Raw genomic sequence first — 16,977 nt, forward strand, 5'->3', positions numbered from 1 at the left:
TCAAGTTCTAATCCAATTCGGTTCAAGGAACACCCAAAAATATACTTTTATTTTCTATATATATATATTTGCACCATAAGCGTTGAGCAAACAATGCATTAAGCTCGCCCCTGTGATGGGTAGCGTGTTTGCCTGTTAAACTTGCGAGATATGTGATAGGTTCGAACCCGAGCTTGTATACACTTCATTTCGCGCTGATGGAGTGTTCGACTACTGTACATAACTTGAATCTCTAACTACTTAGTAAGTTAAGCTCGAGGAATGAACTCAGCTCGTTTTATGCTTTGGCGGCTGCGCGAACGTTTCGCATGCGCCTCACAGGTTATCACAAGTGTCGAGTAAAATGTGACGAACTACGTTTACAGGTCATTTTCAAGGAATGGATTCTGACCGAGACAGACACGTGTAGTTTTGCGCTATCTATATACGTGACAGGTTACAAGTTACAATAAGCTACATTTGAAATATGTGACTCGAACTTGGTGGCGCCGCAATCGCTGAGCAGCGGTAACCGCTGTTCTCGAGATTTCGCTGTTCCCTCTTGTCTTCAGTGTACGCTAGACCTACTGTGCTGACATCGAGTCAAGTCGCATGCTCTTTCCATTGGTACGTGATCTGTTCTGGTCCACTGTAGACTCAGACGATCCCAGAGGCTTCCATCACACGCTGTCGCTCCGCCCGACTTCATGTACTGCTCCATATATAACTGTTCTTGTTTCTCACATGCTTAGATTTTCGTAACGAGTAGCCGCAGTTTTGTACACGTACACAAATGGGGGCATAAGAGAGTTGCAGTGAGCAGGTGGAGTCGACGGGCTCCCTCCAAGGAACCAGACCTCAGCGCCGTTGTAGTTCTAAGCATGCAGAAACGCTTCGGAGACGAAAAAAAGGGAGTCATCCTGAGACCGATGTATTTTTGTACTCGTTCTATTTTTTCTCGACTGTTTCTGATCCTGCGACGGGATGTGGAAATTCCGAATGTAAAGACAAACTCTACGAGCCCTACTCAGGCTAAGCGGACTCGAACTTAAGGACACGAAACTTTATGATCGGAGTTGCAATGGGTTGATTTTCTTCAGATAAGTACAGCGGATTCAACTGCAAGATAGATGCGACGGCTATCAAAGTGGATTGCTGGCGTTGGCTCAGCGAAGCAAGCAACCGGATAGTACTGATATTAGTTTAGTTATGCCCAGATATAGCGAATCCCATGATGTGGATCTTAAAGGCGCACGTGCTCGGCCTAGGCCCCTTACATTCGACTAGGCGTGAGCCTCCCTAGAGGACTGTCCCCCTTCTGCCACACACACCTTTCCCTTTGAAATGTAAGTATGCGACACATACAAAAAAAAAGTGATTCGGCTCGATATAGTGCATTGACAAAGGCAATGGAACCCAACTCGTTATACGCCACACGGTCGAGAATTTCTGTCGCAACAAACCGATTCGCTGAACTTGACGGCATTTTCAGATGAAGAGAGGAAGGATACGTTCTACGGAGTTTGTTAAAGCCGAGACAGGTAGACATGCGTGAGAAAACGCATTTTCTCCCGCATGTCTACCTGAAAGAAAGGACTAACTCCCTCGTTCGTCCTGAACGAAACGGGGAAAGCTGAGACAGCCGAATCACATCTCACAGACTGCGATAGATACTATACCAGCAGGAACTTTAGTCACATCTGGAGAGTACCACAAATCATTTGACAAATATCAAGATGACTTGCTTATTAGGAAGAGGAACTAAAATTTTCAGAAGACTATATAGGGGCAATAGGTGAAAGACCCTTTTCCTCCCTTACCTTTTTCTTTATTTTTTCGATGAGCAGATGGAGTCGATCGGCTTTCTGCAAGTATCCAGACCTAAAGATGCATCTTTTGCATATTTCCTTCGGTTACTCGTGCTTTTTACGTATACCTCCCTCGATTCTATGGTTCTTCTTTAGCTCCGCTTTGAAAACAGGGTAGGAACTGCTGCCTTTGCTAGCAGGTCCAAGTGCCGAACACATTCAGATGTACATACTTCAATGATTATAGCAGGCAGGCAAAACGCAGCGGAATAGTTGTCGAACTGTTAAATCTTTCGTTCGCATGAACGGGCGAGTCTCTCGCGAGACGTTCATAAAAACGATAAGGTCGCAACTGATTGTGAATTTGAAACGGCCAAGGTTGTGGGAAATGCGCCAGGGACCCGCATTAGTGAATTGAGAAACACGCATCTTATTAAAAAAGTGAGTGGTAAAATTGTCATGACAGTTTTAGCCCTGGACGGCAGCGGCATCGAAAATCGAGGCTAATTACTAATTTATCTTTGTATAAAACTGTATTTCATCCTTTACAGCAACTCGAAATTTATCAAGTGCTCTCTTGAGTTCTTCATCATTCTATGTCACGCTTCTACTGTTTTGCCTTCTTCTCACCTGGTTATTCTAGTCGGTGCGTTTCCGCTTGCCTCTTGAGCACCTACTTAGGGAGCCAATTCCTTTCGGAACAGTTCTATCCCAGCGTAGCCCAGTTGTGCTGCCGTTACGCGAATCGCCTCTGTTCTGTTGTTTCGAAGCAACGTCACCTGGGAATTGCCAACAAAGTGTACGTATTTGCCATGACGCTTGGCGTGTTTTTGAGGCTTGGGCAAGCCACGCCTCGTTGGGCACCCTGGGGCTAGAAGACAGCGGTGCGCGCAGAGTAGTTATTTTTCTGATAGGGTCGAGGTGATCGTCCGCCTGTTCCACTCGCATCTGTGGCAACTTTTACTTCGGGTGGTAGTTTGACTGCCGTTTGTCAGCTGCTACTACATATTTGTTCATCCTTCCCCCACAAAGATTCGAAGGGAATAAAATTGGCTGAGATCATTTGGAAGAAGTTAAAAGGAAAATGGGTGGCAGACCGCAACGCCGCGGGCTCACCGTGCTTCTGTATGTATGCACGCATGTGCGCTTGCGTCCGAGCGTGTCTCAGGTCAGCTATCGATATCGGTTGGGCAGGAGTTAAACCGATTCCACCCGGACGGATGGATCAGTTAAGCCACGTATCTAACGCACGCATGCTACTACTACTGCTTCGTGCATTGATGCTAACGATGCTAATCATAATAAGGACGATGAGGGCGGAGCAATGGGGGAGAAAGGGGGGAGGCAGCAAACGGCGGATAACAGAAGCGCGTAAGTAGAAGGTCTGGGGTTGGAAAAACATCCGTTGAGAGGAGGCAGACCGCTGTCGGTGCCACTGCGGCTGTCGCCAACCTTGTAGGCAGCTGGCCTCAAAGTGACGTCGAAGGCACTAGCGGGCCATGTACTATGATCCCTGCCAAACACTGAAATTCGGTTGACCTCCGCATTGCAAAGACACTGAGTCCTACGTACCAGAGCCGGTCCTAGATAAGCAAAAACTTGGAACCAATGTGCATTGCTGAGTTGGATGCGCATATAGAGAGTAAATAAAGACATTCAGACACAAGTAGTTTACAAGCTCTCAATCAAAAAGGGTTTCTTAATGCAATGGACGGTGGCAAGGCCGGAAGGCGAGTTCAAGCTCGGGTCTCGCATTCTGCTGGCACAGGACGAAGGGTGAGACATGTGTTGTCATGTGCTATAGTGATTTGATAGATTTAGAGTGGGGTTATTAATTTATGGTGTGGGATACCATTTTGTCTATCTGCCAAATTAAGCTAAATTCCAACGGAGCAGTGACCACAGCAGTGGTCCTGACATCGAGCAGGCCGACCAGGTCCACAAGTTTGGCTGCTGCCAGCTTCTGTCTTGAACTCGAGCGTTCAGACAAAACCAACAACAGTCACACAGGCTATACATCGGCACCTTCGCACCCATGGCTGCTGTTGCTTTCTCTAACGCTTAAATATACGACACCCTAACATATTCGACGATCGACAGCGCTCGGTGGCTGGTCGAAAGGTTCGGCTGCGGTGAGAACTATGAAAGTGGTTACAAGGTTAACTAAAATGGGACAAACACAAAAAGGACTGAGACGGTAACTAGATGGAGGTTGTGGGGCAAGAAATGAATGAACGTTGCCGAAAGACCATTGAGACATAAAAGTACTGGTGTTGCTGTTTTCCACTGCAAGAACAGCTTTGTTATGTGAAAAGGACCTTCAGAAAGGCGCAAACAGCATGGCGGCTAGAGGGCAAAAGGAGTTGGCGCGGATGACGAATTATGAAGGGATCCCGCGAAGAACCGCTCGCATTAAAGTGAGAGGAAGGAGAAAAAATTTAAAAAATAGGGCGCGCTACAAAGAATGTTTTCTCCATCACTAGCAGCATCGCTACAGAAGCTAAAAGAAATCGAGCTTCCAAAGAGAACAGACGACGACCAACGGCAACCGAGCTGGACCGGCCATGGGCAGGCTACGAATGGGAATAAACCAGCTGGTTAAACCTATGCGAGTTGTTTGCAACATTGATTTCAAAGTGGACGCCGGCTCGGAGATTTTCGTAGACGGAAAATGAGAGTAGACGAATGATATAGGGCAGGTTTCCCAGACGACACAGCAATCACCATCTGAGCAGAAAGCGTCACCGAACGAAGCCGGCCAAAAGAACGAGGCAGTGCGAGGTGGCAACGGAGAAGGGCGTCTGGATAGATGAAGGACTTTTTTTTACTTCGTCTTTTCCCTTCTGCCTCCGAGTAAAGAATCAAGGAAAGACAGTGTTCGCACCGGCGCTAACAACGGCAATGTTTGGCAGCGGGGGCTGCGACATCGTTCATCTTCCAAGAGCGTCAACACCAGTAGGTTCTCTGAATCAGCAGCGGGTCGTTTGCCTGTGTCTTTATAGGGTTGGCACATTTCCACTGGCCAGACAGTAAAGAGCCTCAGGCACTCATCGCTTCCAATCGCACTGAAGGCTTACCAACGCGTCAGCTTTGACGCGTGTCTTAGGTTACGTTACTTCGTTACGTCACAAAAGTGCGAATGTTGGAGAGGAAAATGATATCAAGTTAGAATAGGCAGCGATCAGAATTTGGTTCGTGAGCTTCATAATTCAAATCAGTACGCCTATATTAGACGACGTGTCAGCTAACGAAGGTACGTACAAGCGTAGGCAAATCACGGATCATAGATATAGCGGATCTTTTATTTATGTGGAACATAGATTTTGGGATTATTTGTATCTTGACAAACATGAACCTCCGTTTAAGTGTGGTGCTTGCTGATATCGGTCGTATCGTCCGTGCGATATGATTTTTCGTAGGTTTAAAACAACAGATAAATTAACGGTACTAGTTGACGAAAAAGTATTGACTAGTAGCAGTTCTGCAATGACATATCTCATGCAATGGGAGCAGTGTCGGGTGGGCGCAGGCCACGTTTGAGAGCCGAGATAAGATGATTGCCTATTACTTTCATCTAGCGTAGAGTACCACAAACAACTTGGTTATATTCTACAATTCTTTCTAATAAATAAAAGCCACAAAAGTTTGTCTAGGCGTATGACGAGAATTAGCGTTGATTATGATAGAGATGTTATTGGAAAGAACGACCCAAGGATGGTTCGATGGCTTTTGTCCTGTAAATTTCAACTTCGAAATAATCGATCATTTACAGGAGAAACTGATATCAGGGTATGGCGCAAGGTGATAACGTCAGTGATTGCCAGATTCAACATTCATTACTAACAGATTCTAAACCACTAGAAGAAGGCCGGCTATTTGGATACTGAACATATTGAAGCGAGATAATTTGCTCGATCGTTTTTGGATCTGCCGTGACCAACTCGAGTAGCTTTCCCGCTGTTAATAACAGGTGATGAGCGATCGATAACGTACGGCAGTAATGTAGAAATAACAAAAAGAATGTGTTCTACCATCGGTGCCAAAAGCAGGATTGACGCCAAATAACATGATGCTATGTGTTTAGTGGATTTGGAAAGGAATCATGCGTTATGAGTTTCTGTTACCTTCAGATTTCTACTATCTACAGTTAATAGCGAACTACTGAAAAATCGACCGGAGCTGGTGAACAGAAAACGCGTCGTCCTCCGCCGTAACAATGCCCATACTAGATATGCCTTGAACTATTGAACAAAAGTCGCGAGAAGTTGGATAGGAAATTTTATCCACCGTATAATTAATTGAGTAAAAATCATCGATCAAAATGGCTGCATATAAAGTTTGGTAATACTATAATAAAAAAAGGTAATGCTGCCAATTTTCGAACTCTTTCGACGACCGAATATCAATGATAAAACATGACAGATGATCTGAAAGTGAGTGGAGATCATCGAGTGACTTCAACGACGAGAAGCTGCTTGCTAGATAATATTTGCTGAACACCTTCTAAACGTTAAGGTAGTTATATGCAGCGAGGCAAATCTAGTGTGTATGTCCAATTATCTGTTTCATATCGCTGGGTTCGTAAATTTTACCTGGAAACGGTGGCCTTATCACTTTAACCTCTGACATTTTCCACGATAGTAATAGTTACCTCAAAAGGTCTTAAGCATTATATAGTTTGTTGAGCCCATCTTCATCCAGGACGAAATGAAGTTCTATGGTGGAAGAAATATTTTTTGTGTAGCTTGTGTTCATACAGAAAAATCTTCGATGCAGCCATTTGATCAGATGAAGCAAAGAAGTTGAGTAAGTACCTAAAGTTCTTAAGAACTTTAGGTACTTACTCAACGTGAAGTTCAGATCTAATTCTGTCAGAAACTATCGGGATCCAATGGCACTGCTAATCATCAAGCAATTAAATAGCGGGTGATGGCCCGCGTTCACGTTGCCAATCACGTTGGCCAATGATATTTTGAAAACTAATATATTTTTCAACACTATTTTGTTTAGATATATATATAGATGGACTTTTAAACATTCTGGAATAACCAAGGCCCACTTTCATCACTACAATTATGCAAATAGCGTCTTAATTAGGCTTCAATATTGCATCCCTTAAATAGATTACGGGTAAATTCCGCTGTAGAACTTCAGCTTGCCTACCGCTATTTTTTAAATTTTTTTTCCCTCTATGGGACGCTTCGATGATTCTGGGTTGCTCTGTTCTGTTTCGTTTTTCGAGTGTTGCCTGGAAAAAGCGCATGGGTTGCTAAATTCTGTTCAATTTCAGTGTTGGAAGGTTCGCTTACGACCTACAGTTGTACTCAAGGTAACTGTGGACGCTTAAACTTACGTTGTTTGGGCTTACTGTAACTTGTACCCGAGTCGTCATATGACCCGTGCACGTTACACGGGAGTTCCTTGAGGTTGTAGGACCGGCAAGGCCATCCAGTATTGATAATAAGCACGACAAGCCTTTGCTCTACTTCAGCAGGTTAACAAAGGGCGAATTAGGGTTTGCTAACAAATGTTCTTAATGGGCCACACGGCCAATCCTCGTCATCATCAAGGGGCAATAATTTGTTTTTGTAAGTTGGTCGACTAACACCGATCGTTACTAAAGTTACCATACGAGCGCTGCCAACTGATGATATGCTGTTCGGCATTCAACAGTTATCGCCTTAATAGTAGAAACAGCAAAAGTAACCATAAGCATAGGCGAATGTAAAAGCTGTTTGGGAATCTAGCGACTGAAGCACACGCGTGGAAGCGGATTAGGTTTTAAAACAGCTATTTACTGACAGACACTTGGCAAGTAATGCCTGAAGGCAATGGCATAAGATGGCCCAATCATCAACTTAAGTTATAATCATAATCATAACTGTCTGATTTTTTGTCCGTGCCCGAAGCTTTTCTACTCTTAATGATCGCTTTATGTTCTTCATTTCATAATTTCTTTATATATGGATTTCGTGGTACGATCCTTTTGTCACTTCCATATAATGCTTTATCTAACATCTTGCGTACGCTAAATATTGCCAACATGCATAGACTGAATCATCCACCATTGGTAACGCCAAAAGTAAACCTGATCTGCTTAAAATTCACAGCCTAGGCCTAGCAACAGCACCAGGTAAGCATATAGTGAGATTATTATAGATGTTTGCAGTAATAGTTAGGTAGAAGTTAATTTTATGCCCTCTTTTCCACTATTATTACTATTAAGTTATGAAACAATATTCTTAATTGTTGCCTTTTTCCTCACTCATGCCTCGTCTGTTGCTATCCGTCTTTGTTTTTCCTTCTCTGAAGTCGGAAAGTATTGTTGACAATTCATCTGATGCACAATGGCAGCTACGCTAGTTGCATTTGTACTATATCGACATGTTTACTCGATTGCTTATGTTAGGACTGTAGTACTATCGTAAATGGGCGTTTCAATCAGACTTTCATCAGATCAGCCTCAAAGGTGCCTCTCCCAACCTCAATGCTTCAAAACGAGAAGATAATTCCGACGTTTGACTCTCGTGGGAAAATGATGTGTGGCGATACTTGCTCCCCGATCCAAATCCAAAACAAATAGAATCGATGACGGAAATTCTCGGAATACAACAAATAGCTGCAGTCATTTATGAATTCATTTGTCGCTTCTTAAGGATGTCCAAGCAGTCTTCGAGTACCGTACATGACAGGGTTTGGATGGCGGATTTCCGCCCTCGAGCTAGGTCGTTGTGCAGGTAATATAATAACTCGATAGGACAGTCATATTTGGGTTAAGATTGTAAACCGTAAGAGCGGTAGAAAGTAACAAATAGAAGTAATGGACAGCAAAATATGGACTAGGCATAATTAGGATAGAATAGGGTCATTTTATAAACTCTGCTCATCGTTCCTAACATTAATCTGTATTAAGTTCGAAACACATGCCTATTAAGCTGGCAAAATGATTTTGTACCTATTCGCACACCATTTAGAGTAGCCACTGTTGAGGGTAATGTACGTTTGTCCGCAAACGTTACTGACTTTAAAAGCTCACTCGATCCAAGTTAAACAGCTTTGTTCTCTCTTCTCAAATCTTTACTCCACTGTACAGTGTTCACCCTTGTTTTTGTATGTGCGTGTGCGTGTGCGTGTGCGTGTGTGATTAAAAAAGGTTTATTAGAAACATAACTAGTAGCAAACCCCTTAAAACAGCGCATAGTATCAATTAAGAAATCGACCCCCCACCCAATATCCGCTTGGCGTCTCCTGTTAAGAATGTTATATTGGGCAGTAATATTTACGTCATTATGTATTGGCTATAGTGTAACAGAAAGTAATTTTTATATTTCGAGATCTTTTCGAGCGGCACGCGACGAAAGATGAACAATATAATCTTGACACGCTTCTTTTCTATCAACTGGTCGTACATATCTTTTTGTTTCTACTAACTGTCTGCGTTATATCGATAAACAGCGTACGCCCGCCTACTGACCGCACTTCTTATTCCCTTACGTGGCCGGCTCGGTGTTATCGTACGATATCTAACATAAGAACGAACTGTGTTTGTTTGGATCGGAGGGATAGTTGCGGTATTTTTGTGTTTAGTAATTAGCAGGACAAATAGCTCTGGGGACAGGAATAGAGGTATTGCTTCGGTGTTTTCTTATCTACCAACGTGACATGGGACCACTTCAAGGATGAAAGAGAATGCTGCGGAGTCCTCTGGGTTTCGGATATCGTTAAGAGGATATGTATCATTTATCCGACTATCACGGCTTCCATTATATCTACGCTATGTTAATGTTCAAATGCTTTTCATCTCCGAAGCAGTAACTTGCACCATCAGCCAGGAAAGCGAGAAACCATTAGCAAAAAATGTACGACGACAGAGAATCAACAGCCGTATCAGCTGCACCTAGCCGCTGCCTTGTTCTTTTTGGAGAACGTAAAACAGACCCCAATGAAATATGCCTTGTGGGCATAAGTCAATCACGTGGTTCGTTACGTGGCTGACAGCCGACCGACCGACCGACCGACCGACCGGCCGGCCGGCCGGCCGGAACCACTCCTATCATTGGTATTGATGATTTGGGTAGACTTTAGAAATAACGTAATCGTTCTCGAGTGATAACAATTGTATTGGAACTATGGACGTAAATAGGGCTCACAGTTTTTGAATGCGATCAATGCTAACTGCTTCGATCAGCAGTGATCGCATAAGGCCTACTGCATTGTTGAGTCGTGCTATGCTCGCTGCTGTCGAACAGCAATTCATGATCTGTATATAACCATTTAGGGACACTTAAGCTTTTTCAGTTATTTTTTTTTAAATAACACAAGTGTTATATTTCTTCGTTTCCTCTTCTTTCTCCGTAAACGTCGATAGTTTTCGCCAATCTGACATGTGACCCTCTACAAACGTTACCTGTTCTATTCAGAACTTCCAACACGGCTTCGTTAACTCTACCTGGAATAAACTGCAGGCCTTGTCCAACTTGTCAGCGGCATACATTCGTGCGAATGGTAAACACTGCGTAGTTATTCACGAAAGCTTACGACAAGCAAAGCTCCCTGGCCAAATCCATACGACTTCTGTTTTAGCCTTTAAGAAACACTCAGCACGCTTGAACGTTAGTCAGCTCGTTGCCAAATAAATAGTTCTCTACAACCAAAACACAGTGACGGCCACGTTAAACGTTATAGATCTAATACTGGATATTTACGACAGAAATTCGATGTTAGCGCCCATTCGAGCCTCGCTCACTTCTCAATCTAACAATTGCAACAGAATCAAAAATGAGCATCTGTAGTAGAGGCATTTGGCCTATAAGCTTTTCCCTTCAATCCATGCCCGCGGTAGGTACTCACTAGGTAATCAGCTAGTAACATTATCCCCGGGGTCCCGTGTGTTTTTCTGTTACTACCATTGAGACTTCGCTCCTGGATCAACAAACAGCCAGTTTCCAGACAAAATGTGTTTGGCATCAAGATCCTAGCTCCACAACGCCACCTGCCTCTACGGTTGCTCCTTTAATTAAAAGGCTGACTGAAAATTTTAACGACAGTATTAGTAGTAACGTTGGAGACTGAGACAGGACCGACGCGCGCGATCAACCAATGCAACCGTCCCGGTCACTCCCAACAGCGTCAGCGTCAATACGTAGACCTGTCATATCGAATCAGCAAGGCACCTGCTCATTGTCGTTTCTGTATTCTGACTTCTGGGAGCAAGAGAAGCAATATATTAGAGCATGGGCACAGGTAGATATTTCTTCTGATCTAACTGTTCTGATTCTTATTCGCTTAACGTCAGTTGATCTGTACAAATTCTTAATAATACTGATATCAATAGTTAGGTGGCGATAATAGAGGTGGAGCACAAAGCTGTGTCTGTATATGCGTCTGTACCTGTCGGTAAACTTCCTCATGATGGCGTTGAATTTCTGGGAGAACACTCCACGGCTGATATCGTATGGCAAAAATGAGTGTCGGCGTCCATCGTAGCGTTTCCTGCAGACTCCGTAGCTTGAGGTTGTACTGGCTATCGCTGCTGTCTCGATGCTTCTTTTCCCGACGAGTCATGTCACCAACGAGCAATTTTGGCGATTCAAAGAACGGCGACGATGTCGGCGATGAGTCTGATGGTCGTAGAATCGATCGGCATACCCATTTGCTCGTGTTAACTGGCGACGCTAGTAGACCGTCTATGATAGAGCTCGTGCTGCACGTTACACGAAAGTTTACTGCCCGAGTTAGATCGATTAGTGGAGTGTAACTGCGCTAAGAAAATCCACGGTACGACGAAGCGGGTCTTCGGACGCAATAGCTGCTGCAGCAACTCCATAGAACACGACAGTCTGGCGATGATAATCATACCGTACCTTTGATTGAAGCACTACGTCCAACCTATATCAACAGTAAAATCCACAACTCACGCCAATACCGTAGTAGACACAAATATCCTAATGTTTCAGTATGAAAATGTCCAAGAATTGAGTTGTACCCTCGTGAACCACTGCTGCACTGACATATCACAATTTGGAACAATTCTTCACAACTTCAGACGTCGACTCATCAGACACTGCGTGCCTGTGTGCGTGATGCATGTCGCGAGCTCGCACACAAATTCAACTTTAACGTAATGTTGACGCCTTCTAATCGACGAATGTAGTTGTTACGTTGTCTGTCATTTTCCTTTATTTTCCGTTCAACGACGCCAACTAACTATGCAGTCTCATTTTCGTTCTTCTTTCATTGACCCACGAAGAAAGCTTGCTGCTACCGCTTAATGCTAACAAACGCCATTCAGCGTCCATCTCTGGACACTCATTTCCAAGAAACGAATCAATAGCGATGCACAACAAATTGCTAGTTAGCAGAAGTAGTAGTTACTATGAGTGGCATCACCGTTACTATTAATAACATTTGCGGCCAGGTAGGTAATGCTGCTTCTAGTCAGCTATCCGTGTAGCTCTGTGAGTAGGATTCAGTAGCTCCCATAACCGCTGTTTTTACCTATGGTCGTCGTATCGTCTCCGTCTACCCAGCGACTACCGTTTCATAAGGGACGACGGCTCGAGCACTAGCGCACAAGCCAAGGATCAAGTACGCAGACAGCAACAAGCCTGTCACTCCAAGTAGGAACTCGCAGGCCGTCGAACATTGGGTTCAATCAGACTCGACGATACTAGATTCGGGCCAGCGTACTTTCATCAACACGCTTATGGTTCGCTTTGGCGATGGCCAACTACCGGATTAACAGTAGCGTAGTATACAAGCAAGATAGCAGCCGACAAGCTGGAGAGAACGCAGGCGGAAAGCGAGCAGTAACGGTACGGGCCAACTGAGCCACAGGCGTTAACTGGCGGCTCTCGACCTTCCTCGCTGTTCTTATTCCGAGAGCGGCTGGGCCGCTGCTGGCGACTCTTGCCAGTGCCGCAGACGCCACTAGCATTACTATAATCGTTTCCACAGCTTCCATGATCAAGACGACAAACGACGTCGTTCTTGATAGTGATGATAATGGTGATTATGATGACGCTCTGCTCCTCCCCTTCCTCCTCAAGCACTCGCAATTCGCTCACGTCAACGTCGAGCGCATGCTAACAACGTCGCGACGATCTATTTCCTGCGAGAGCGCTCTCCACCGTGGCACACGACTTCTGCTAAAGCACAGATCTGCATATATATACACACGTATATGTGTGTATATATATACACATGTTTATTTGTGTATATATATGTATGTATGTATGTATGCATATAGGATCGTAATGGCAGGGACATAGGCAGGCAACTTTACAAAACGGTAGCGGTCTCACGAAAGGAACCGATAAAAGGCATCGATCCACAACCGCTAAGGCGTTCTAGCACCAGTCAGCGGGCCAGGCACCTAGCGAGCAAGTGAATGAATGAGCGTTGTGCTTCCTGTGCCCCGTTATCGAACGTCAGCGGTTGTCCGTTAAGCTTAGTGTGTGCACTGATGTTAGTTGACTGTCGGTACAGCAACTGCCATCATAGTTTGATATCGCCACCTCTTTTATGAGATTATGCCCCATGATGGTGATGGGAGGCGGTGGGCGACCAGCAGACACTGGCAAATCGTCTAGCTATTGAATATTGTCGTTTAGTTTGCTCAGGATCGAGGACGCAAAGAACTATTTGGCTTATCTTGGTTGCAAATCTCAATACTTGTGGTCGCCAGCTTTTACCGTTGCTGTTATCGTGTGCTGTTTTTTGTGGTCGTTTGAGGCACGGTAATCTAGTTTAAAGGAGCGTGACAGATCGAAGCACGGCTATTGGCTCCCAAGAAGAAGTAACGACATGTGGTAGGACGCCTCACTTGCAGCTCCACTCGCGCGGCTTCGTTCGTATCGCTGACGCTGCCACACACACTTATAGTGGTCCTACCGAGGAACTTATCTATCAATAATAGTAATTCTTACTTTTGTAAGTTATTCAGTCATTTTAATAGCATTCAATACGTCTTTTATCTAGCTTATTACCGCATTGATACAACTGATCGATGGAGTTGTTATCGTCACATTGGGTCATGTGAACAATGACACAGCTGTCTCTGCACGTACTTCCTGGAGCCATTTTGTTAAAGCGCTGTAACTAACGGTGACCTGCTGCCTGCTCTTAGCTATTATTCATCAATTTCACAGTGACTGACGCCTGTGCTCTATGTACGATGACGAGGCCGAGGTCGAAAATGGCAGCAACGCTTAAAGGGTGCCAAGTGAGGCTTATGTGGTCTGGCAGCTGAGCAGATGTATCTAGACGTCTAGATAAACAATTGTTTTTGTTGGCCGAAACGACGTCGACGAGCCGCTCAAGTTGGCGCTACCGTCGGCGGCGTAATCATCTCTAGGACCATAGAAGTGTACCGCAGTCGTCAGGATTTACCGCAAGTGTCACCATGGCTACCAATTGATTCCATGAACATATCTTTGCATCGTACCCGTTCGGAGGGCATGATCAGTAATAGTATCGAAAACTGCTGCAACTACCGTATTGACGAAGTGCGTCCAAGTCATTATGCTAGCTGATCCGTACTATCGGATTGGCCATCACCGCTCATTTGTTGACATTAGCGCGCGTCTACACAGCGGCAGCGGACATACGATAATTCAATCTCCATTCTCACTTGTTTGCTTTCCCGTTGTCACAAATCGCATCTCATCTCGACCGTCTTGTCGATGTTTCTGCCTGCGTACTTGCTAGCGTATGGAGAGAGCCGCCGACGGAAAACCTCGGATGGCGTTGTGGCCAGTGCTGAGCGACGACGTAATCCACCCAACAGACTTTGACGAAACTCATTCTTAACCAGAGTAGAAGAACAAAATAACAGAACAACGATAGCAATGACCACATCAGGCGAAAACAACAAGGCGAAAGGTCACGCATTGCTTGGTGAATGGTCCTAGCTTGAACGCGCTGGTCCTTGGCCTAACCCTCGGGTTGGTTTATTGGTGGCGTCCCTTTAGTCATTTACCTCAAACCAGAGGCCTAATAGATAGAACTACTGTTGCTGTTTGTATTGCTGCTGCTCCTGTTACAGACTAGCCGAGGCCGAACGACGCCGTCTTCGAACACTACTGTTCAATCAGTCAGTTCAAAAGTCAGCAGCACACAGAGGGACCGTATGGAGTTCGCGCTCGCCACTAGACCACAGTTAATACTATGTGGCAGTATTATTTAATTTCGCTACCATTAATGTTGCATCTGCTTGTATATTATTATTACTACTATATCATTTAGAGCGACGCTGATCGTAGCGATGATATCGAGCGGTATAAGACGCCCGCTTAGATTCAATGTGATTTGTGTCAACTCGCAGTCGTTGTCAAGGTTCTGCTGTTTCCCAAATCATTTGTCTGGCAGCCTCTCCGCCGTCCATCGCTCCGCTGGCGAGCTAATCAATCAGTGAATGTACCGTGAACAGATTCTGTGGGCGTTTAAGCAGTTAGGAGCGGCCAAGTCCGCCTATCAGAAACAAAATAAGGGGACGATTTACGCCTACGAATATTGCCCTGTCACTATTATCTGCCGATAGTTACTAATTTCGCTACGACTGGATTGAAAGGAGCGGGCGTGAACGAGGTTGAGCTCTGTTTTTCCTCCTTTCGGTGTCACTCTTCGTTTTCGTCTTTTTCTGTTTTTTGCCCTTTCTAAGTTTACGATCGATAAGCAGATAAAAGTACATTATCGTCTATTATAAATACTGTTACGATTTCTATGTTGATTGCTGTCGTTAGCGATTCAGGCTTATTTCGACGTTAATGGATTCTTCCATCCGTGTTCTCGGGAACAAACCTTCATATTTTTTTCGCCTTTTCCGGTGTCTATCACCACGACTTCGTTACTTCGTCCTGGATCTACTTGTACGGGACAGTATCTTTTACATGCGATAACCCGCCAGCTCTTCTCAACGTCGACGGCAGCTGGTATTGAGTGATAGTCGAAACTAACGGCCCTTACAGCGCGCATAGCAGGACCGTGCACCGCTATAACAGCATAACATGATCTACTCTAGCATATGTTAAGTAGTTAATGGATTCCGTGAGTTTGTGCGTCCCACAGTTGGGTCCGTATATTTTCTACGGATACGTAAACAGCGTCGGCCGGAAGTTGACTTGATGCGCGTACATCTATTAGACGCCGCTCAATGTCCTTCCTGTCCAAGAGCATCTGGAAAACATAGTCAGCAAGGTTGTGTCGTCGTGTTTTTGAAACGTTATTGCATAAGCCAATTTAGGTAGAACGCAGAAAATTGATTCAAACCTGGTGGGAAAATCTCCGACCGTGTTTGGTTGGAAGGTTGATTGGGAGAGAATGCTGGTACTACAAGCGTCCTTGCGCGTTTCCTGGGGGGCGCTAATGTTAGATCCATATAGTATTATATGCGTGGTACTCGTGGCCGACCCGATTGAGAGGTGCGTTTATTGTCCCACTGCTTCGGCGCTTTATATCAATTCGCGTTTCTATTTTTGTCTGCACTACATACGTTTATATATACAAGCCACTAGATAAAGGTACCTAATAGAATATCCATTAAACAGCTTGCTACATCTCTCATGCTATCTAATGCCTGTTTTTATTTCGCAAACTACTATCAATGAACGCTCTATGAGAGTATGATTAGTAAATCTTAACAGTAAATGCTACGTAACCTCACAACTACGACAAGTATTTCCAGGCTGCAATTCAGCTAAATACTTTACCATATTCTTAACTCACACCCAACACACGATGGGTACTACGATGTTTCATAAGCCTAATTGTTCTGTTCGATTTTATCTGAAGAACATCATCAAATCGAACTATGAAATTGCGACGAACTGCTAGAGAGACGACGGCATATGAAGACCGACCGCAAAAGTTCGTAGAAAGCGTCTATTCATTGTCCGGCATTTGACGTTCAGGCCCCATGAAGTACCACAGCTCCGAAAATTTGTTCCGTATCGTTATTATTTGCTAGCCTTGTTTATTTATTCATCCATAGGATGTTCCTCTTTGACTTACACCGGTGTCCCCCCGGCTGGATCATACGCGGGTCGCCAGTTGATCAGCGCTGGTCAAGGTACTCTTACTTGGACCAGTTAACTACAATGAGCCCTAGCAGTCAGATAGCGGCTTTGATGGCTGACATCATGCGCTCTCCCAGTTCGCTGTTCCTGTCAGCAATGCAACAATGCAGACAACA

The sequence above is a fragment of the Varroa jacobsoni genome, unplaced genomic scaffold, assembly GCF_002532875.2.
Source record: "Varroa jacobsoni isolate VJ856 unplaced genomic scaffold, vjacob_1.0 scaffold_783, whole genome shotgun sequence".
In the NCBI taxonomy this organism is placed as follows: Eukaryota; Metazoa; Arthropoda; class Arachnida; order Mesostigmata; family Varroidae; genus Varroa; species Varroa jacobsoni.